Here is a 25,427-nt window from a genome sequence, read left to right as displayed (position 1 = left end):
TGTTTTTGCTACGTGGCATCGATAATAATGATTCTGTTTCAGTGAAAGTGGTTAATTGACTAACGCATTAAAATTCAAGATACGATAACAGAAGTAAGGAAAAAGAAATAGAAAGTGACATTGTGTGGATTTTTTTTTCGTAACCTTGAAAGTGAAATTCGTTCAAGAAGAAACAGTAAAAGTGCAAGATTAGCCTTTGTTTCATTGAATAATGAATCGGTTTTGGTGGTCAGTCATATCGTAATAAAGTCAGTAATAAGATACAAATTAAGTTTTTAGAAGGCTTATAGATCAAAGTTTCTTATAATGCCAACTAAAATTAACATGGACAGGTTCGTATCTATTAAGCTGTATTTGCCTCTAGTCCATTTGTAGATTTCGTTGACCGCTACTTTTTCTACAGTCTTAGACAGAGATATATCTTACAGATACTACATTACAGATACAGATACAGAGTTTCAAGTACTGTATCTTGTGAAGAAGTATTTGCATATAGAAATAACAGCTGAGAAAAAACATTTTCATGTCTTATAAAAAATGTTGTTAAAAACCCATTAGGAACCCATTAAAACTCAACTTTTATAGAGTGACTGCAATTCTTATGAATATGGATTTTGTTGTAATTATTTAATTAATTCTGTTATACAGTACGATTCAAACATGTGGATACCTATTTTTCAGTCTGATTTTTTATTAAGATTTGAGGGTAGTTGAGGTTTTTTCAATTAACTTTTTGTTTCCACACTTTTGAACCGTAGTGTATAGTGTATACACATATTTTGCTATAATTACTATTTATAACAATTATTGTTACGGCTAGAAGTTGAATTTGGAGAAATAAAATAAATAATAAATTACAACAATTTTAACATAAATATGTCATTTAATATGTAACAAGCGTTAAAAAATATAAGTGGATTATCGGTAAATTATGTTACCCAAAAAGTAAAGCAGATCAGGCTTAAAATTGGACTAGTTAATCGAAAGATACTTCCTATTTGGTTCATAATCAAAGAGGTTCGTTTATGGGTCAATAATAAACCTTATTTGGACATTACAGTGCAAATATGGGCTTACACTAAAACACTAAACCGACTAGTAATCCAACTATGCTAAAATTAATCTTCAATTCTTATTCGTAACCAGCATATGGTGTCAGATGATCGAAGCTAACCAAATCACACAAACCTTTATTGTGTATAAGTGTCACTATATGTTACTATTTTAATTAATCCAAGTACACGTGAGAAGTAGTAATAAATTACTTTATAATGAATATCGTACTAAGTCAATATATTATATTATAAAAAATAAGTAGATAGTGATTGGTTAAAAATAGATTAATGTATTTCTTTCAATTGTTATTCATTTCTATAATAAAAATATATATAGTTTTTCACCACAAGGAACTTAATTTTCAGAAAAATCTTTAAATTAAGAGTCCCCTATAGAATGCAGCAAAATTTTTAATAAGAGATTATGGTTATTAAAGCTGTCGTGTATAATTAACGTCTTAAACGTTCTAATAATTTAGATAGTTTAACAGTTCTTTTAATCAAATATGTTAACGTGCAGGAGTTAACGATCTAATATAGGAAAATTTATTATTGCCTTAAAAGCAGTTAATATAATGTTTAAAAAGATATATACTTTTCCACTTTTCTGTGTCAGTTTCCACTTCTAATTAGTTCTATTTGATGTTATCTAAACTAGTTTTGTAAAAGTTTTATCTAACCATTAGTAATAATTTCTATAAAATCGCTGACTTTTAACTGAAATGCTTTAGTCGATATAAAAAATACACTAACACATGGACTGAAAAGTCCCAGGCGTAACAAAGAAGACGCGTTTTTTTTTTGTTAAAAGTTCCCTTTATTCATCAATGTAATCTCTTATCAAGAGCCACACCATTATTCCAGCGCCGCTCTAACATTTCAATACCATTTTACTGGACGGATTTATCTTTTGTCTCAAAATAGGCCCGTCACCAGTTGCTGTCCACTCAGATGACGATCGCTTTGATTCCGAAGTAAAATAATGGATTCATGTTTCATCCATTGTCACATATCGATGCAAAAATTCGTTTGTTACGTCTAAACAATGGCCAAACACTGCTCAGAATCATCAACACATTCTTGTTTTTGGTCAACAGTGAGCAAACGCGGCATCAAAACCGAAAAGAGCTTTCTGATAGTCAAATGCTCGTGCAATATAAAACCAACACGTTCTTTTGATATCTTTTCGGTGTTACGTAACTCACACAACTTCCCTTTTCGATCATTCAAAACGATTTTGTTGATTTTTTTTTGATATTTTCTAGTGTTACCACCTCATTTGGACGTCCCTCTTCTTTTTCCATCATCGGGTCTTTACGACCACGTCAGCAAACTAACGTTTTATTGTTGTTTCTGATGGAGACAAATCCTTATAACACTTTTCAAGCCATTGCTTCGCTTGAACGATATTTTTCCCATCAAGTAGCAGTGTAGAATTAAAACGCGAAATTGTCAACAACTTTCTTTTGAAGGTTGGTACTAACTGAAAACCCGGTTAGTGCAATAAAACTAGCGCCATTTATGTGTTAGATCCGGTACTTTTCAGCTCATGTGTTATATTGGAATGGAAGCAATTTTGTTTTTGTAATGATTGACGCTGTAACACTGTCGTCACATGTCATATGATTCACTATGCAATTGAAACTTTTTGGAATTTCTTGTGTATTACATAAACATTTGTTCATCAAATATTCTATCATTATAAAACGAGAACTTAGATGAGTATACATTTGTAACTTTGTGGAGAATAATACATTCATTGATGATAATAATTTTGTTAGTGTTATTTTTTTTTATTTAAAACCGCGATGTATAGAAGACCAACTTTATCGAGATAAAAAGTAAATTATATCATTAACTATATAGTTTATTTTTCAATGAAATTGACGATTAAACATGAGTTAAACCTCTTTGCCAGAATGAAGAAGCATATATGGCGGGCGGTAAAGGAAATCGAAGCGTTCGTTCAATTTGATCATTGTTTTCATTGACTTGTTATGCTCGTCATTGAAGACTTAGAAATTCTTGTTGATGCTGTTCCGTCCTATCTCAATTATTAATTTTAGTTTTAACGATTGAAAAATGGCGATTTTGATGTCAATGATAGGCAATGGCCTCGAGGACCAAAATAATTCGAAGATAATGGATTATTGGGTAGACTTATTGGAGGAGAACCCAGCTGAAACTCTGAAATAACTAATAATGTCTTAGCTGTTAACGCTTCAATTATTATCAACAGTGGGAAAGATCTAAAAGGAGGGAAAATGGCTACCAAACAAATACCCCTACCTCGTTGGCTTTTTAGAGTCGACATATGTGGCTAAAAGTCTATATATAAAATGTATGTATTTTGACCATCCAGAACATGTCCACCAGTCTATAGCAATAATTGTCAACTCCCGCAAGCAGAGGATGCGAAATATCTTGGTAGGCACCCAGAGTCCACCTATAGGGAACCGCTAGCAAGTTTAATGTATCCATCATTCAACGGTTCCAAAATAAAGTGTTGCGTGCCATTGTCGATGCTCCGTACTATATTTCAAATGAAGTGATACAACGCGATATTCATCTAGAACCAATAACGAGTGTGTTTCAAAGTGTGAAGTACTTCGAAGGAGTGTGACAGAGAAGTGCATAGACTAAAACGTTTAATACCATCCGATCTGATTATTGGACATACATAGACTTTAGAATAAGAATAATCATTTAAAATAGTGTTTTATACTATTTTCTATATGCCATGTATATATAATATAAACATGACAAGTACTGAAGGAATACAAAAAATATTTTGAGTAATATCAATTGGTGAACGACGTATGATACGTACCCTATAATAAGTGTTAACAACAGCCTAACCTAACTTTAAGAAATTTTTAAATTACATATAAAGAGGAATATAACGTAAAGAGGAATAAAAAATTGTAATTTTGATGTCAAAACGGCCTGGAGAATCAAAAAAGTCCGAAGACAATGCCATTTCGAATTGTTTTAACATCGCGGTTTCATTACCTGCCAATCAAAAAAGAAGAGTTTCCTATAGCGTATTGTGACTTGTGATGAAAAACAGTACAATCTCAAATGTTAAACAATCACAAACATATATTTACGACCATGCCCCAGCAGGATTCGAACCCGCGATTAACAGTAGAACTAACGTCCTGTCGCCTTGACCGCTACGCCAGTACTGATCTTTATCATTTTTATGATATTCTCCACAGTGACTATATAACTCGTTCAAAAATAAACCAAGAAACTTTTAATTAATAAGTCAATCAACGTTACAAGAGATCAAAGCCGGATCTGACACCAACCCGTCTTTTTCGACGTACTGTTTATTTACTAGTAATATTTTTTTATTCTACTTGTTATTACAACTTAGTGACGTGACATCGAAAGTATTAATTCTCCTTGAGTGAAAGCTTATCATAGATTAACATTCCGATATCATTATCAATGACATAACTCCTACGTATTAGAGTCGTATCGCATGTCCTGCGCGGAATACAAATCAGAGTAATCAATTTTCTATTGGGACCGTTAATTCATTCATTTTCTCTTCATTCATAGTTTTCATTAATACTTTAAGATATTTTATTGCTACTTTTTTGTTGTCTATTAAGAAATTATATATTACTAGTGATCGCTCTGTGGTCAAAATTAGACTACAATTTAATAAGTTAATCATATTTCTGTCATTATAAACATAGAGTAATAGAGATGTAACTCAATGGGGGACTCTGGCGCAAAGTGTTGCTTTGCCCAACATCCAGAGGACACCATAATTGGCCGTTCAAGTAATTTGATTGGTCAATTTAAATCTCCATTATAGGTACCTGTAAGAGAAATATTTTACTGTTAAGAAATTTGATTGGCTCATTAGTAATGTTTGGCACGTGACAGCCTTGACGTCATGTTTAATTGATCAATGAAATTGAAATAAAGAACAGTATTTTCAGAAATAAATTTATTAAATAAAATATAAATAAAAATAAATATATCAATAAAATATAAATATTATAATCCGTATTTTTCCTTTTTCATATTGGTTTAGTGTCATGAATTTAATAGGATCTATCAGACGTGGCAAAATCGCTGAATAAAATAAAAGAGATAGCTCAAAGACCTACTGATGACAGTATTTTCATATCATCCCCGGTTATTATAGAGTATAAATATTTAGAGCCCCATGTTCATCCTCTTCACAATTACCTAAAGGCCAATGAGATGAAAAAAAATAACTTATGTTCAGGGCTTCAAATGATTTCCAAAACATACTAGCCGAGGATGTATATTCCTGAATCCGTGAGATAGATCCGAAATAAACTATCTTGGTTAAGTAGCCTTAAGCAAATATATTTATTTGAATAATTACACTTAATTTTCTTTAATGAAATGAACCCTACATGGTAGTTTTTAAATTGATGACACTTTAACAAATTTGTTCTTACTTGGGCAATAAATTTTACACCAAACTTCCTCGTGTATTGAATATCGGTCAATTCTCTTTTAATAGATTTGCATTCAGAAGTCATTATTTTATTTGAGCTGCAACTTTTGATCCAAGAAGAAACATATATAGCCATTTGCATAGCGTTTTTCGGAAGGATATTAATTTCTAAAATAAACCCAACATTTCCTATGAAGTTAAATCTCTATTTCTCTATGATTATAAATAGTTAACTAATAAATATTTCAAAAATAATATGTTAATGTTATTAGAACTTGTTTTAACAATATTTTGAATATAGGATCAAAAATATATTTGATTTATAGCATTAGTTACAGTAATATTAAAAATAAATGCACTCAAGAACTAATACTCACTAACCTTTTTACTTTATTTACGAAATTTCCTTTTACATTGCCTTGTGTCCCGCATGTGTGAGTACAACAACAAAACATTCATTTTAACCCTTGATGCACGAATTGATCTATTTATTACCTGCAATATTTGATTACTGCTTTATTACAAAATGCATTTACTAATGAAACCTGAAATGGACGAGAATACCAATAAACATTCTCTTAATCTACATTAGGATGAAATTTTCACATATATCTGAATACACCTTTCGGTAAAATGGACACATTCATTTTTTGTCACTATAAATAATATAAAATGTAACTCTGTACGATAATAATTATCGAAATTGTTAAATCATAACTGCCATAAGTCTTTAATAGTCCCAATAACACGGGATTAACCACAAGTAATACACAATCTTAAATACTGCTAAGATTAAATGAAATCATTTAATAATGTTTTAACTCACTCACTTTCCGTGTTAATATCATTTAAAATACAAAACGTAAGGATTAGAGATGCCGAAAAAATATGAAAAACCTTTTGATTATTATTTTTGTTTTATTTTTTTTTAAATATATATTTTAAAGTCTCCTTTTACCAACTATGGGTTTATCTGGGCCGGACCTACAGTTTAACGTGGGCTCCGAACCACGGTCCTCAGCGTTAAAGCCTACCGACTGAGTGACCAACTTTAGAAATCATCCCAGAAGACATCCGGTCTTACCCAGCTTGGTTACTGGCGTGACTGGGATCATTCCCTTGTCGGATTTTACACTCTTGCCTAGAACATTCCAAATTTTAAACAATCACAAACATAAATTTACGACTATGTCCCAGCAGGATTCGAACCCGCGGCTAAGCCGGCTGATTTGATTGTTTTTAATAAGCCTTTAATGTTAGTATTTAACCTTAAAGGTTTAGTGCATTCCGATTTTTAATTTTGAAAATATATTCTTAAGTTGTTTAGAGAATATCGGTTTTTTTCCACCGAAATATCTTTTTTTTTCTTATAAATATCGATGTATCGAAAAAATTTTCGTATACATGATATAATTAAAAAGTTAGTATTATTATATATAATACGGTTAACACATAGTCTGTTTTTATTAGAAACTCCTCTGATTTCTCGCGATATGTTGCAATACCACATACATTTTTTGCATTAACGTTACTAGCGTTGGGAACTATCGACTGAAAACAGTCGATAGTCGCAAAACGGTCGAAGCAGTCGATAGTCAAAAAACTAGCTGAAAATAGTAATTACTATTTTCAAAAAAATACACGGTTCGACTGAATAGTTCAATTCGTGATGTCATGGGATGTCGTGGGAAGATGTATGTACCCTTTCCTGTATAAACTACGAGAGAGGAATGGACGGAGATAATTACTTGGAGCAGTTAATTTTATATGTACTTATATTTATCAATAGTAGAATAAGCGAGACGGAGATGTACATATTCCTTCACGTAATAACTTTAAAAAAGGAAAGAAAAAAAATTGCTGCATAACGTGCAATTAATAATTTCATTTTAAACGAAGTGGAATTATTTTTATATTTGAGTGTTATATATATATATATATATATATATATATATATATATATATATATATATATATATTACATATAAATCTATGGAAGCATAAATTGAGTACATTTTTGTCAAGATTGCGGCTAGGACAACAGAGCCAGAACGTTGAAAATCGAATGAAACTAGTGGAACCAAAAATAGTAACTAAAAGTACACAACCGAAACAGTCGATAGTAAGTAGTAACAAAATCAGTCGAGCCGAAAATAGCGATTGAAAACATTTGAAACAGTCACTGGAAAAAAGTAGGAAATCCAGTCGAACCAAAAATAGCGACTGAAACAGTTGATAGTAAAAAGTAGTTAATTACTAAACAGTCAATAATCGATTTCAGTCGATAGCTCCCAACACTAAACGTTACGGAAATATTCAATCAAAGGGTTTAGTTTCAACAAAACAGAGCAATAAACAACACACACACAGCTGTTGTATAAAGTTTATAGTAATAGTAACTGCCCTAGAATTAATTGTTTTATCGAAAATCCCAATTATGAACAATTGAAGTTGGAACCTTGCATTTATTACTGTTATTGGTAATAGTAACTCCCGTAATTCCATATCTAATCGTTTTCGAGCTACCAGGATGTTCGTCAAACTACTTTTCACATAACATTAATATAAATTGTATTTAACAACATTTCTGTTTCATTATTTTATTTAGATTAGAAATTTGTTATAGGTCAAAGTCAATATAAAATAAAACTGACAGTTGATGCGGCAACATTACATCGTTATTACGTCATAAATTGAGATGACGTACGTTCACACCAACTTTGGATAGACTATATGTACCAATTCATAACATTGCACTCTTACGGCTAGTGATTTTTTTTACAAAAACTGGAAAATAATTACTAACGTACTTTGTATATACGAGAAATATAATCAACAAACTATAGATGAATAGCTAAAAATAATAGACATAGGAATATATAGATATTAGGATTATATTATAATCTCTCTAAAATGCTTACAATCTTCAAAGAAATTGAAATATGACAGGTCAATTGAAAAGTCCCCGGCCTACCATAGTTACACATTTTTTTGGGATAATTTTTATTCAACATAATTCCCTTCCCTTCGTCTTGGTGAAGCAGTACTTTCTTTTTCTTCAAATGCGGCCGGTTTTCGGCCTTCAAATAGTCCAATAACGCTATGTAATAGCCGCTGTTGATGGTCGTTCCTTTTTCAAGGTAGTCAATGAAAATTATTCTATGCGCATCCTAAAATACAGACGCCATAACCTTGCCAGCCGACTGTTGCGTTTTCCCACGGGTTCATCGTGTGCAGTCCACTCGGATGATTGTCAATTGAACCTCGGAGTGAAATGATAGAGCCATGTTTTATTCATTATCACATATCGACCTAAAAACTCGGGTTTATTATGCTTGATCATCTTCAAACACTGCTCCGAATCATCAACTCGTCATTGTTTTTTGGTCAAACTGAGATCGCGCGGCACCCACTTTGCCGAGAGCTTTCTCATACCCAAATATTCGTTAATGATACACGTTCAGTTGATATTTTTACGAGTGTCTGCTATTTCATTCAATTTCAATTTACGGTCATTCAAAATCATTTTGTGCATTTTTTAAATTTAATGTTCGTCGGTAACAACCTCTTTTGGACGTCCACTGCGTTCACAGTCTTCAGTGCTCATTTCACCACGTCTAAACTTAGCGTGCCAATTCTTGATGGTTGATTTTCCTGCGACAGTGTCCGGAAACTCCGCGTCATGCCTAGTTTTTGCTTCAACTGTATTTTTTCCCTCATAAAGCAATAACTTTATCCCGCGAAATTCCCTTTTCTCAATTTTTTTTTACAATAATAAAGATGCTTCACTCAAAATACTATAATTCACAAACTAATTATCCGACAGCTATCAAATTTATACACGCATCTTTTGAGTGTCAGGGCTAAGTGAAAAATGGATTTAATTCTAATAGCACCATCTATGTGTCAGGCTGGTGACTTTTCTGTTAACCTGTTACATCTAGATAATTAATATAAGCAAAAGATTGATATCTGATACTGACCGATCATATTTATACATAAAAAATCAATTTTCGCATGTCTGTGATAGTAAAGCTCGTAAGCTAGTGGTGGAATGGAATTCTTAGGCAACATAGGAATTTAAATTTGTAACTGTTTTAGTTTAACTTAAATAATGTATAGTATTTACGTTACCATGGTAATTGTTGTCACGTTAATCCTTTGTAGAAGAAATCAAAATTTCTATTCCAATTCAACCACCCTAAAATACTTTTATTTTTATCTTTAAATTCAGCCTTTGTATATTGTCTACAGAAGTCGAAATATAACCGAATCACTAAAATTTTAAATGAAACAGAGGCAGCTGATGGTAATACTGTATATAATATAACGTCTATATAATCGGTAAATAACGAACCATCCACATACTAGTATTAAACATATGTGCCAATCTCCCTCTTATGTATCAACTTTGTTTGTCTCCCCATAAGCATAATTATCATATATATATATAGCAAATATATTTGTAATATCCATCTGCTCTACTAGTATTTACACCCATACTATATTATAACCATCTTCCATTGGGTCATATCGTCACATATCAAAAATTGATTAAGCAAACAATTAAAAGAATGGAAACCTTCGAAATTAAACTGGGAAAAGATACGCAAGGCCGTAAATTATCGCGTGTTTCTCTCGAGGCTAACGAAGAATAAGAAAGTGTCGAAAATTATTTCTTAAAAATAATGAATTCCTATTCATTGCCTACATTTGCATCCTTATTTTAGGTCGTAAAAATGTCTATATTAATGTTGTTTAAGTTATTTTTTGTATTATTACTTGTTTTTCATATATATTTCCATGACGCGAAAGAAAATGACTAAAATGAATCGTTTCAATCGTTTAAAACTGTTTAGATCTATTTAGTTATAGTATTTTGTGTAAAGACTCGAAAGAAAAACATAGATTCGTTATGGATTTATTTTTTACTTGTAATTAAAAATATTACAATAAATATTACAATAATTTTCAATAAATAGAGCAAGGTCAGACGTAGCAAAAATTAGTTAGTACAGAAGAAAATGGAATAGAAAGTAAACTTCTCTAAGAGTACGAATTTGAATGAAGATATTTGTTACAGCAAAGGCTATATTATTAATCATTCTATATAGCTGAAATGTATCATCAGTAATGCTAAGTATTACAGAAACTATTCTTTTTAATGGTTTGTGCATCATCAATTTAAGCAAGAATAATAATTATCGATAATTGAATAATCAAATATTGATATTATCTGAGGTCACAGCAAGTTTCATCAACTAAAATGAAATTTGATTAAGGATATTCGAAGTCGTTCATTTCGATGCTGATAAATATAGCACGCTGATGGTAGCATTATATTTCGTGGTACAGGTGTTGAAGCTTTGAGCATTTTTGACGTAGAAGATAGGGAGTATTGACAAGGAAATAATCACCTACTAATGTAAATCTCAACAGCATATAGTTAGAGCAGAAGATAGAAATGATCGGAAGATTGAAAAGTCTGGCTTTTTCAAGGAATGTTCGGGTACATAGTTGAAGAGATAAGAGAGTGTTAAGGCAATAAGAGAATATTAGTTCAGATGTAGACATTCTTCCTGAGATGATTAAAAGTAATAATTTTGATGAGGAACATATGAATTCGACATGTAAAAGTCCTGCATCCAAATAGGAGCTACTAGAATATTATGAGATACTCTCATACAATTGATCATTTCAGATATTTTCTGTCAATAATTGCCTCTTACTATCAGTTTTTTGAACCCCACCATGATAATGCAAGGTTTCGTATGTTTTTTCCAGCTCATGAATCATTGACTTAGAAGTTTTCGAAACTTTCTGACTGATAACACTTTCACTATTTTTTATGACCTATATTCACACTTTCAGTTTCCGATGGTTAAGTTTTTTATGTTGATCAAAAATTAAATTCAATTAAATCAAAAATTAAAAAATTATTAACTATATTATGATGAGGAAACACTTAAGTGTACATTTGTATCATTGCTGTACTAAACATACCTTTATTTGTCACAAAGTTCCTGCGTAATCACCATAAACACCTGCGAAAGTGATTGAACTTGAACGAGTGTTTAAATTAGCTCTGAGAAAACAATACGAAGAAGGTTGCTTTCTTTTTCTGGTACGGTGTCGGTACCAGTGCCGCTGAATTCTCACGCGCCTCGGTACCCAATCGGTTTGGATTCGCGTTTACGACTGAACAGAAATGGTCGGTTTCTTTCAGTACCGCGTGGTATCCCCAAGGCTGTAGGTTTAAAGGACGATCACCGATTTGTTTTGTTTTGGTGTGCGCGGCGTTAGATCGCATGTAGCAAGTACCATATAATCGGAAGGAGGTGGGATTGAAAGCGAGATCATCGCGTTCTATTCGGTGATGATTTAATTGGCGTATACTCGAGGAAGATGGGATTTTGACATTTTCAGTCAACAAACAAGCAAAATCGCGACAAAGGTGTTTTTTTTCTTATTCGTCGAAACAGTTTCTTATTCAGTAAAATTAGCATTAAGGAGATTATTGCTTTTACGGACTTGTTTGGGTGTAATTTAATTTTTGAGGTGATATTAAAATGTAAAGCACAGTTCTGAATTAATACCTGTTTTCACACGCAAAAAATAAACTTTAATTAATAAATAACTTTCTTTTTTATTATTAATACGTTATTAACATGTCAATTGAAAAGTCCCCGGCCTGACACCATATGTTTTATAGTTAACCCAAACCCGCAAAAATGCGTGTATAAATTTGACAGTTGTCGGATCATTGGTTTGTGAATTATAGCATTTTGAGTGAAGCAACTTTTGTTATTGTGAAAAAAATGGATAAAAATGAGTATCGCGTGTTGATAAAATAACTTGGCTTGATACCGAGTTTCCGGATATTGCCCCAGGAAAATCAACCATCAAGGATTGGTATGTTATGTTTAGACGTGGTCAAATGAGCACCGAAGACGGTGAACGCAGTGGACGCCCAAAAGAGGTTGTTACCGACGAAAAAATTTTTAAAAAATCCTCAAAATGGTTTTGAATGGCCGTAAATTAAAATTGAATGAAATAGCAGACACTGTAAAGATATCAACTGAAGGTGTACATTATATCATTCACGAATATTTGGGTGTGGAGAAGCTCTGTGCAAAGGGTGTGCCGCGCGAGCTCACTTTTGACCAAAAACAGTGACGAGTTGATGGTTCAGACCAGTGTTTGAAGATGGGAAAGCGTAATAAACCCGAGTTTTTGTGTCGATATGTGACAATGGATGAAACATGGCTCCATAATTTCACTCCGAAGTTCAATCGACAGTCATCCGAGTAGAATGCACACGATGAACCCGCTCCAAAGCGTGGGAAAAGGCAACAGTCTGCTGGCAAGGTTATGGCGTCTGTATTTTGGGATGCGCATGGAATTATTTTCATCGACTATCTTGAAAAAGGAAGGACCATCAGTAGCGCTATTACATAGTATTATTGGACCGTTTGAAGGATGAAATCGCCGAAAAACGGCCGCATTTGAAGAAAAAGAAAGTGCTGCTTCACCAAGACTATGCACCGTGTGAAAAATGCATGAATTGGGCTTCGAATTTCTTCCTGATCCATTGTATTCTCTAGACCTGACCCCCAGCGACTATTTCCTGTTCTCGGATCTCAAAAGAATGCTCACTGGGAAGAAATTTTCGTCGAATGAAGAGGTGATCACCGAAACTGGGGCCTATTTTGAAGCAAAGGACAAATCGTACTACAAGAATGGTATCGAAAAGTTGAAGGGTCGCTATAATCAGTGTATCACCCTTGAAGGGACTTATGTTGAATAAAAAAAACTAATTTTGCCAAAAAAATATGTTTTACTATAGTAGCCCGGGGACTTTTCATTTGACCTGTTAGTAATTTTGTTGGGTAACTTTTATTTTTACTATAATTTAAAATCCAGATATATCTACAATTTTTTTTCTATTAAATATCCTTCATATATTGACGTGGGACCACAGTCCTTATGTTCCTTTGCATTTTCCTGGATTTCCTGAGCAACAGTTGGTATCTTAAGGTCTCAAGGTCTAGGTTTATTATGTTTTTTTAAAGACTTTTACACTTTGTTCTTCTTTCCTGGAACCATAACCAGTTTCCATATCGGTTTTATAGTTTGCTTATATAATGGTAACTTATTATGTAACCAATCAACTAATAAATTAATTATATATTTGTGTATAATATGAGCTGATGTGCCGGAAAATCGGAAGTCGTTCAGTGCAAAAGTGATTCAATTTGCTTTTTAAGCACTAACTATAGCATATAAGACCTTATGGAAATTAGTGTAACTGCTTACGTTCGGCACCAACGTCAAAGTGATCAGTTATAATGTTACTGTAGATATACAAATAGGTTTAGGAAGGTATATAATATAAAATACGTGTAGTAGATAGGTTAAATAAGGCTTTTATTTATCTTTATTTAGGAAATAATTAATAATTTAGTAAAATAAGGTTTCTAATTATTTTTATTTAGTTATTACAACGATTATTATGTACATATGTTATTTTGAAATGTATTTTTTGTGTTAAAATTTTGTGTTTTTTAATTTTTAGTGAATTCTTCATATATTTTTTGAAGCCGGTTCAATTTTTTTTTGTGAAAAATCTCTTATATAAACATGTTTAGTTTGAAATAATTATGAAAGGATAAGAAGAGAATTGATGAACTAAGAGAAGAATCTAGACATTTAAAAAATGTCGATTTAATGTCATTATGCAGCTGCCATGGCAAAACCGTTATACGAGCTACTTAAATAGTGAACAATACTGAATTATTATAGAAAATCCGGTTATAAGGTCACTATTTTTTTACAATTTCCGCTGAATTTATTAATTTCAATGATATCAAGAATCGAACAAGCACATTATTTGAATAAAAGCGAGAGAAATTCTCAGTCGTGTTAAATATATGTTGATTAAACAACGAATTTAATATTAAATAATTATTAAGTTCAGTAAAAATTGCTTTAGTGATAATATAACATTTTAGAAGATGGTTTAATATAAATACCTTGTAAAATTTACAAGACTAGTAATAGGTCAATTGAAAAGTCCCCGGCCTACCATAGTAAAACATATTTTTTTGGAAAAAGATGTTTTTATTCAACATAATTCCCTTCAAGGGTGATACAATGATTATAGCGACCGTCCAACTTTTCGATACCATTTTTGTGTTACGATTTGTCATTCGCTTCAAAATAGGCCTCTGTTTCGGCGATCACCTCTTCATTCGACAAAAATTTCGTCCCAGCGATCGTTCTTTTGAGATCTGAGAACAGGAAATAGTCGCTGGGGGCCAGATCTGGAGAATACGGTGGATGAGGAAGCTATTCTAAGCCCAATTCATGGATTTTTGCTATCGTTTTCACTGACTTGTGACACGGTGCATTGTCTTGGTGAAGCAGCACTTTCTTTTTCTTCAAATGCAGTCGTTTTTCGGCGATTTCGTCCTTCAAACGGTCCAATAACGCTATGTAATAGACCCTGTTGATGGCCCTTTCTTTTTCAAGGTAGTCAATGAAAATTATTCAAAATACGGACGCCATAACCTTGCCAGCCAACTGCTGCGTTTTTCCACGCTTTGGAGCGGGTTCATCTTGTGCAGTCCACTCAGATGACCGTCGATTGGACTTCGGAGTGAAATGATGGAACCATGTTTCATCCATTATCACATATCGAATGTTTTCTTCACTAACAGCTTCTTTTGGGCGTCCACTACGTTCATCGTCTTCGGTGCTCATTTCACCACGTCCAAACTTAGCATACCAATCGCTGATGGTTGATTTTCCTGGAGCAGTGTCCGGAAACTCGGCGTCAAGCCAAGTTTTTGGTTCAACTGTATTTTTTCCCTTCACAAAGCAATATTTTATCAATACGCGAAATTTTTTTTATCAATTTTTTTCACAATAACAAAAGTTGCTTCACTCAAAGTGCTATAATTCACAAACCAATAACCCGAGAGCTGTTAAATTTACACACGCATCTTTTGAGGGTTATTGCTAACTAAAAAACATATGTATTTAATTCTAGTAGCGCTCTCTATGTGTCAGGCCGGGGACTTTTAAGTTGATCTGTTAGAGTAATTCATATATAGAAGGAATCAATATTCAAAAGAATTTGATACTTTTATATTGATTTAGATCATATTTTCACTTGCGCTGCTCATACAGGTCATATGTCGGATCAGAAAGAGTTTCAGTTTTCAGTTATGTTTTTATTGGTTTTGCGGCATGTATGTGTCGTGTACATGTCGAATATGGTCATTGCTAAAGAATAACACCATTGTGTCTTTGCTCACATTCAGTCCATTTTTCGTACAATGTTCAGCTTAAACGCATCAGTTGTAATCAGTAGTGTCATCCCATTGATGCGTGACCATTAGGTGACCTACAGTCAATGTTTTATTCAAATTGAAGTAATAAAGTAAAACATCCCGTAAATGCGATTTACTTTCGACAAATTTTCAACGCACTGAAAACATGTTCACACTTTGACGAAATAACACAACCAAAAAATGAAGCCAGTAGAGCAGTAGATCTTTAACATGCTGAAGTTGGTTACAAATGTGCCCGATGCGATTTAACACCCAGTAACACCATGTGTTAGTAAATCGTTTAAAATTATTTTATAGTCTTGATAATAATACTTTATACGTTTGTTATATTAATCAGGGATTCTTTCTGTCCTAAAATACAGCTTTAGTCCCCTTTAAAACAACAGATAGAGCCGATCAGATCGTTTAGTTCAGGTGTTTAAATCTTGAAAAATCCTTTTAAGAACATACTTTTAATGATTCAAACGTTGAAAATAGTAGTTTTTTTTTCAAAATTCTAGACCAGAATAACTCCTTAACTGTTAAAGTTGTTCCTGTTGTTGAGAAGATACGGTTACCATCAATAAGAGTATTTATAAATGGGTGAAAAGAGGACAAGTTAAAAAGAAAGATCGGAAGATCATAAATCAAACTTATTTTATGAGGTATCAATTAAACTCTCGTTAATTATAATCGTATATGTAGCATATTTACAGGTTCAGCTTAGAAGTAAAAATAAGTGCTAAAACAAACTTCTGTCTCGGTCTGTTAACCATGTTCATTACCGTATACACCGGCAATATATTAACGTCTAATTAATAGAAAAAACTGTAGATGTCGCACATAACCGGTAAATAGTAAAACCCCAGTAAAAACGCAGGTAAACGCACTTATCACATAATTTACAACTTATGCGAATAAATAAGAAATGCTTTCTAACTGAAGCTAATTGAAGGAATATTTCGTTGTCAGTGAATGACTGAATCTTCTAGTTGTGGAAACACGTGTCAGGCTGGTAACTAGTAGCAGGTTAAACTACTAATATTCAGAATTCCGGTTTTTAATTAATAAGCATATTTTATAATAAAATGATGACCGTCGATGATTTGTTCAATGATCTCCAACTATATCGCAACATATTAATTAAAACTAGTATATATTCGTTGTTAAATTGTCATTGTATTTATGATACAAAAAGTACTACTTAGTTAGGTGAATAGCAGTAGTTTTTAACAAAATATTGGTTCAAAATTAATAGTTATTTAGTATAAGTTAAAATTCTATCTAAAATGTATGTATTAGTGTGGTACAGCTAGAGATGAACTAACCATGCGTCAACCAAAGTTGTCAATAAAAAACTCGTAATTTTTGAAATCATAGGTGTAGCAAAAAAAACTTACTTTTGCATAATTTTAATATACAGTTTTGTGTTTAAAAAAATATTTAAAATAAAAAAGTCCTTATGAACTACTTCACAATTCGCTTGAAACTCAAGCTAACAATTTTCATGTTCTGTAATATAATAAAAGTAATACGAAGAGCCTTTGTAACTAACTTCAAAAAAGAAGGAGGTTCAATGTTCAACTATATATATTTTTCGATGGAAACCCTGAAATTTCTAAAACACGTACAAAGTTTTCGCATATTTTTTATCTAAAATAATCACAGATATTTGTGTATAATGATATTGCCGAGCTGATGTGACGGAAAATCGGAAGTCATTCAGTTCAAAAGCCATTGTTTTCATTTTAAGCATTAACGATATCATATGAGAAATCGTAGAAATATTGTGTAACGTGTACGGTGTAACGGTTACAGCGTTCAGCTCACACGCAGAGATCGCGTGTTCGATTCCCGGCGGGGTGAACATTTTTTTGTTGCTCTAGTTTGGTTAGAACATATCTCAAATCTCGTGGGCTAGGTAACGTAACCCGGGGCCTGAAGCGTTCCTTATTTTCAATTATTGTTTCTTTATCCCTATTTTTCTTCATACGGACTGCACATTTACTTGGCTTAGTCATTGTAATACTTAATAAAATAATTTTGTGACATAGAGACAAAATTAAATTACGAACAAAACAAATCTAATTTGTTGCTCGTAACGACTTCAAAGTTTAAATAGGTATTAAGCTAAATTGTGTTCATGTAGTAGCATATAAAATACGTGTAGTAGATAGGTTAAATAAGGTTTTTGATTCTTATTTAGTTATTACAAGGATTACAATGTACTATGTACATGTAATGTAATGTGTAATGTACATATTTTATTTTGATTTTCAATATTCTGATTCCTAGTTTCTATTTTGACCACATATACCGATTCTTAAACACTTCTAGCGTCATTTTTATATGTTGTATCTGTGGATTTCAATTAGTTCGCTTGATGAATATCTTTTGGAGTCAGTAAGTCCCATCTTTCGAAATTGCTTATCTCTGATTTCATCTAATATATCATCCATTGGAGCATTAACTTCTAGTTGGACTGCAATCATTTTTCTATCTAATTTAAAGAAATCTCTTATCCAAGTCATTTTCATGCCCTAGGTGGGTTTTTCCTTCCCTCTTATATCAGTTTTATATCAGCTGGTATACTTTTATGTTCAATTCTTCTAAATCCTTATTGGTCGCTGTTAAAATAGGTCGTTCGCTCAACCAAGTACACCAGTTATTCTGGTCAATATATCAATTCTTAGCATTTTTATGGAAACGAAGTAACGTCAGTAGTGTCAACCGGAATTTTTCTATTGCCAATGTTTCAATACCTGTTGATCTTTAGAAATTAAAAGATTTATTAATAGTATTCGTTGAGTTAGGTAGAGATCCGCATTATTTGTATGTTTTTTTGGTTTAGCAAGTAAAGCTCAACATCCTTCATGTTTTTGGAATTTAGGTTAGACATATTAGTCTTAAGAAGTAAACTTAAGTTAACAGTAGTCAATACGTCATCGAAGAGTTTCTTCATTTTCTTAACAATAAAGAAAAATGAAGGATCGAAGGCAATTACGTGATAGATAACAATAGGACACTTAATTATATAAAGTTCCATTGCTGGAATTGTCAAAAAATAGCAAGTAGTAGAATAATTTAATATTCTACTACTTTTTTCCGACTTTTCTCACAAAACAATTTTCCGCAAATGATTAAATTGGTTAATCCGTAACATGAAACAACTAAAACTATGTAAGAAACTGAACAATTATATTATTATGTTATAACAACAGATCAATTGAAAAGTCAAAAAAATTAAATCCATATGTTTTTTTAATTAGCCCCAACCGTCAGAAGATTCGTGTATAAATTTGATAGCTGTCGGATCATTAGTTTGTTAATTATAGCATTTTGAGTGAAGCAACTTTTGTTATTGTGAAAAAAATTGATAAAAAGGAATTTCGCGTGTTGATAAAATATTGCCTTTTGAAGGGAAAAAAATACAGTTGAACCAAAAACTTGGCTTGTTGCCAGTTTCCGGACACTGCCATAGGAAAATCAACCATCAAGGATTGGTGTGCCAAGTTTAGACTTGGTGAAACGAGCACCGAAGGCGGTGAACGCAGTGGACGCCCAAAAGATGTCGTTACCGAAGAAAACATTAAAAAAGTCCACAAAATGATTTTGAATGACCATAAATTGAAATTGAATCAAATAGCAGACACTCTAAAAATATCAACTGAACGTGTACATCATATAATTCACGAATATTTGGGTATGAAAAAACCCTGTGCAAAGTGGGTGCTGCGCGAGCTCACTTTTGACCAAAATCAACGACAAGCTGATGATTCGGAGCAGTGTTTGAACATGATCAAGCGTAGTAAACCCGAGTTTTTGCGTCGATATGTGACAATGGATGAAACATGGCTCCATCATTTCACTTCGAACTCCAATAGACAGTCATCCGAGTGGACTGCACATGATAAACCCGCTCCAAAGCGTGGGAAAATGCAACAGTCGGCTTGCAAGGTTATAGCGTCTGTATTTTGGGGTGCGCATAAAATACTTTTCAATGACTACCTTAAAAAAGTAAGAACCATTAGCAGCGATATTACATAACGTTACTGGACCGTTTGAAGGATGAAATCGCCGAAAAACAGCCGCATTTGAAGAAAACGAAGGTGCTGCTTCACCAAAACAATGCACAGTGTCACAAGTCAGTGAAAACGATGGCAAAAATCCATCAACATCTAATCTAACCACAACTAAGACTGGACGCGAATTGTTAAAACTGTCAGGTTAGATTAAAACAAGTGCGCATGTGCAGTCCTAGCCAATAGAAACTTGTATAGGCATGGATGGATAGGTCTTTTACTGACCTCTGAAAAATAGCGTGTTTCTAAAGTTTTGAACGGCAATGTATATTCATCAATTTCTATTTATATACATAGATAAGTAGCATTGTCATTGTCAGGTATGTGACCTTAGTTTTAACTTTTTGATGAACACGCAGTACTATTTCCTAAACCTTTATTTGCAATATTATTTGCTTTAATAAATTACTACCCACAACATTTTTAATGTTTATAATAGTTCCATCTTAGAACTATTTAATTAGTTTTAAGAGAGGTGTATGCTAAACTTATTTACACATATTTAAATCACATAACTGTATTGTATAAATCATGGATGTAATATTTCATTGAGATATATGCCACGCAGCTGTGACAGATGTATTTATGACTACGGTAAGTAGGTTTTGCGAGGGCATGGCAGATAGAAAGTGTATGATTTTCGACAAATCCTGTTGTCCAAATAACGGTTATTTTGACAGTATTTAATATGGACTGACTTTAAACTGTCCCATCTCACTTTAAATAATTTATACACGATTATTATTTAATAAAAGGTCAAATGGAATGCAGGTTATAACAACAATTACATTGCGTTATTGCCTATTGTGTATGTTTTTAGGACATCAAATGAACAAATCTGGTCTAGTAGTTGCGGAAACTTGTTTAAGAATGTGCGAAAATATTTTGATGAGCTTGTCTGTCCACTGCTTCTTAAAGGTATACAGGATTTCTATTAAAATTATCGAGAACGAGTAAAATGATTGCCTGGGTTTGTATATATCACAGCAATCTTTAAAAAAGCATTGTTCTGGATAATGCAAACGAGTTTTTCCCATGAATATTAAAATATATTAATACCAAGAATTATGTTATTAATAATGTATATATTTACTAGCGGCCCGCCCCGGCTTCGCACGGGTGCAATGCTGATACTAAATTAAATACACTACAGAAAAAATATGAACGTTGTATATAAAAACATAGCGGCCCGCTCCGACTTTGCACGGGCATAAAATATATATGCCTATGTCACTCAATGAAAACATGATTAAAATCGATCCAGTATTTTTGGTTCATTCATTACTGCCCTTGGCCTGCACGCATTAAATTTGGAGTAAAACAATTCCTCTTCCCCTATACTTACTATGAAGATTTCCTGCTATCTTTGGAATATCTAAATTCATACAATTTTTATTACATTACACATTTTTAAACGCAAATTTTAAATTTGTAATATCTCCGAAAATATTTGTTTAATTTACATGCTGTAAGGAACCATATTGATCTATATTAATTGCACACTGTATTTAAGGTACTTAATTCGATAAGGATTAATGCCGTATTGCTTAAAATAGCTTCGTAAATAAGCCTTTTTCTCACGTAAAGAGTAAACAATAAAAATGGTTAATGTGGGTTATCCCTAAAAGATAAACATATACCATCGCGGACTTTTTTGTAGACCTTTTTATGGTGTACAATACTGTAGTACATTAATTTGATCTAACTCGTAGGGTTAGGCAGCGTTTTTGCTAATTGCTAAATAAGCCTAAAAAAATAGGTTAATTTACGACATCACGTTAGAAACCTCTAAAATTAGCAATGTTGCCTTAGTATATTATACATGTATTATACATATAAACCTTCCTATTGAATCACTCTATCTATTGAAAAAAACCGCATCAAAATCCGTGGCGTAGTTTTAAAGATTTAAGCGCACATAGGGATATAGGGACAGAAAAGGCGACTTTGTTTTGTACTATGTAGTGATGTAAGATTTTGGGATATATGATTTTAAAATCGCTCGTACTGAACTCAACCACACGCTCCAGGCTATAACATATTAACCGGACACGTGCTGAAATATCTACTAAGATAGACAATTATAAAACCTACCATCTTGATTAAAACAGAATTCCGATGAAAACATGTTGGAAAGGTACCAAATGTATTTTGAACGTAACGTAAACGCTTATTGACCAATTTCATTGCTGCCAGTAAAAGGGTTAAAACTAATCATAGATAGAAAAAATCTAGTACTTACCTATCGCTTTAGTTTTATGAGCAACATTCAAGTATTAACAGGTGCATAGAATCAGTGACAGTATTAAAAAAGCCTACAAAGTGAAAATAGTTTGCTCAGCTATATTCTTGGATGTAGATAGCGCAAACTTTCGGTAAAGTCTGGCATAAGTGACTCATGTATAAACTCTACCAAGTCTTACCGAACCAATACATTAAATTCCTCCTCTTTATCTCAGGCAGGATTTTTAGAGTTAAATAAGAGAAAATGAAATTAGAGCTAAATATGAAGAAAACTCAGCAATGAAAGAAACAAGTGCAGGTGTACCGCACAGCAGTTTTTTGGGTTCTGTTTCTTTTTCTACTCTATATATGTGACATACTTCATATAGAAAATTGTTAATATGGCTATTTTTGCTGATGACACTACGATACTTGGTATTGGAAGCAGTAGTGATGAAACAACTAACTTGCAAAACCCAAGTAATAAATCAGTGCATATTGACTTCAGCTACAACCAAACTGTTTGTATACCAATAAATATGAATATATAGTAACAATGCTTCTAGTACCTCGGGATGAATGTATTGATTATTTGAAAGAAAATTTAAATTATCCGTATATAATAACTTGATATCGGAATAAAATTCTGAGGGGTTTTGTGAATACACCCAGATACTACAGGAAACATTACTTACACCGAGGTCTTCGGATTCCAACTCTCATAGAGAAAATTAAGAGATTAACATTATTACGTTATTGAGGAAAGGCTTCATACCTATGTAAACATCGTGCTGCAACTCTTGGGCAACACTGAATTAGGACGCAGACTCAAGACAACCAAATCGTGTGATCTTGTGTAGTTGTGTAGTGAAGTGCACTAAAGGCTAATGATATTGCAAAGTGCTACTAAGTTTTATTTTATTAGAGACGATTACAGACTAGAGAGAAGTAATGGTTTTAAGTCATTATAAGGACAAATTGTAAGTTAGTCGGCAATGACTAGCAATAATATATTAGTAAGTAAGTAATAATATATTAATAATTAATTGAAAGGTAACGGCCTATATAACATGCAACGGTTTCATTCACTCACTTCATTTGTTTACTCAGTTCTCAGTTTACTTAAGGTAACATGATTTTGATATGGCTTTTACGTATGATTACTAAAACGCGCAAAGTTAAGATTGTACTTTGGAAAACCAGAAATCCAGTATATGATCAACATTGATATTCAAGAGATGTGCAAGAGGAATAATATAAGGATTGACATTGATAAAATCCTGCCGCATAGGCTTTTTTCTTCAATGCCCATTAAGCTCCACATGATATTATTATCTTTATCACTTTACGCCTTTATTGGAGCGAGATAGTATTTTGTGGAGACGCCATAGCTTTCTGTATCACCGGTTACAGTTCCGGGGCTATCCGCGATAAACTCCATGCCCAACTCCAGCAGGTATCATACCTCGGTCTCCAGTTCCATCACAGGTTTGATCAGCCCAAATTCACCACGCTGTTTGCAAAGGCAATGGCGTGTACAACCTATTTCCACTCCTTTGCAGAAAAAGCAAACTCCTAATCCCCCAGAAAGTGACTCGAGAAAGTGATACAAAATGCTGGTCAATCCAGTTTGCCTCTACGGAGCACCAACTTGCATCACTCCAAGAGTACCATTCAAAAAAAGTTCGCGTGTTACTCAATGCTCCATATTCAATCCACCTGTTATCAGGCATCCCGCTTGTGAAAAGCTTCACGAACATGCGCAGTGTGAGGTTCTCCTTAGGCGCCTTAGAAAGACGATAACAATCTGATCAAATCCCTACCCATCCATAAGCCACGGTAGTTATACCAATTACGACAATCTAAGTAGTAACCCAGAGTCTCCATCGCCCGCAAAACCTTACTATCCTGAACACAAAGCAATATCAGTAAAAGACCATTTGGTTCCAGCTGGTCATCTTGGAAAAAAAAGTTCGAGCGACAGTCTTTAAACATGGAAGTTAAGGTTCCATTCATAATTGTTCCTGTCCTCATAGGAAGAATTTGTTTAGTATGCTTTGAATATTTTGCATCAAATACTGAAGAGAAGAAGCTTTAACCATATATTCCAAACAAAGAAAAGAAGTTTCGTGTCGCCTGGGCGTTGATGTGGGGTGTCTGTGACGTCAGAATCCTGAATAATAAACTAGAAGCGATACCTGTTAACAGAGATGTTCCAGTGGCAGTTCGAAAACTTGACAAGAATCGTCTTACGTAATAATCGAATGATCTATGAGTAGTGTCAGTGCTGTCTGTACGGTAGTCCCAACAAGTCGCTACTTCTAAAAATGTTTGTTTTAAACTTTACACGTTTCATAATTTATCTTTACTGCTATTAGTTTTATAACCACCTTATAAAAATAACTACTTTATAGTCTATCTACAACGACAATTTTTGATGATATTCTATTATTGTTTTGTAAACATAAATTTGATTCCCCACAAGGTCAATTAAATTTTAAGACTTTCGTCAATAAAAATAAACATTTACGTCTTCGACTGAAATAATAGTTGATAAAATACGTAGATGGCGAAGAGATTAGAGGAAATGGTGCTTTTAAGAACGCTGTACTAAATGACAAACAACTGTTATTTTGTGTGTTTTGTTTTGTTGAACAAGCCAACGCAGTCAGCAAAGACTTGTATTTTTGTTGAATTTTAACGATAACAAGTAGGTCCGTGAACAACAAGTATGTTATATTTATTCATAATAACAAAATAACCGAAAATGGTTTACACCAATGTTTTTGTATATTATTTGTATATTACATTCGGTCTAATTAATTATTTTTTTAAATACATTTTTACTGGTTATTATCGACTAACTTACGATTTGTTTTTATATTAATTTAAATCTAGCTACATATATAGGAGAACCCATTTGTTATAGGTTAAGGTTGTTATTTAGTCTTTATAATAATAGGGTTCATGGATTAGTTAAATGTTACCTTAAGTATGTTAAATAGGCTTCACAACAGTGCAAGGTCAAATGGTTTGATTCGTTTGAGTCTGTGTTCTGTAAAGTCGCAGTACTTCGGTGAGTTAAGTTAGTTGGTTACGTAGGGATAAGCATTGGTAATTGATCGTTTAACTTTTGGGTACGTTGGATTACTAGTTGGTTTGATCTCTTAGTGCTTTATGGCTGACTGATAAACCAATCTGATTTTAAGTCAAGTTGAGAATATTTTTCGACTAACCAGTACAATTACTTGACTTTGACTCTAATTTGTTCTGCTTTTTGTTT

At 32.9% G+C, this 25,427-nt stretch overlaps 2 protein-coding genes across 7 annotated transcripts in view; one reads left to right on the top strand and one right to left on the bottom strand.

Moving 5' to 3' along the window:
• lute (BTB/POZ domain containing protein 3 lute) overlaps window positions 1-11,793 on the bottom strand; it is a 43,416-nt gene extending 31,623 nt beyond the window's left edge. For 2 of the 4 annotated variants that reach the window (XM_076411325.1, XM_076411326.1), the window contains exon 1: window positions 11,509-11,717. The gene's annotated coding sequence lies outside the window, so the exon portion shown is untranslated. Of the gene's footprint in view, window positions 1-11,508 lie in introns of all 4 variants that reach the window. The other 2 variants (XM_076411328.1, XM_076411327.1) reach the window with 2 other exon arrangements.
• Brf (Brf RNA polymerase III subunit) overlaps window positions 1-25,427 on the top strand; it is a 106,761-nt gene that overhangs the window by 35,449 nt on the left and 45,885 nt on the right. The gene's annotated exons all lie outside the window — the stretch shown is intronic.

Source organism: Rhynchophorus ferrugineus, unplaced genomic scaffold, assembly GCF_030347505.1.
Source record: "Rhynchophorus ferrugineus isolate W39M unplaced genomic scaffold, kcgeb_rfMv2 rfM8, whole genome shotgun sequence".
NCBI lineage: Eukaryota > Metazoa > Arthropoda > Insecta > Coleoptera > Curculionidae > Rhynchophorus > Rhynchophorus ferrugineus.
This window is presented reverse-complemented; position numbering and strand designations above follow the sequence as displayed.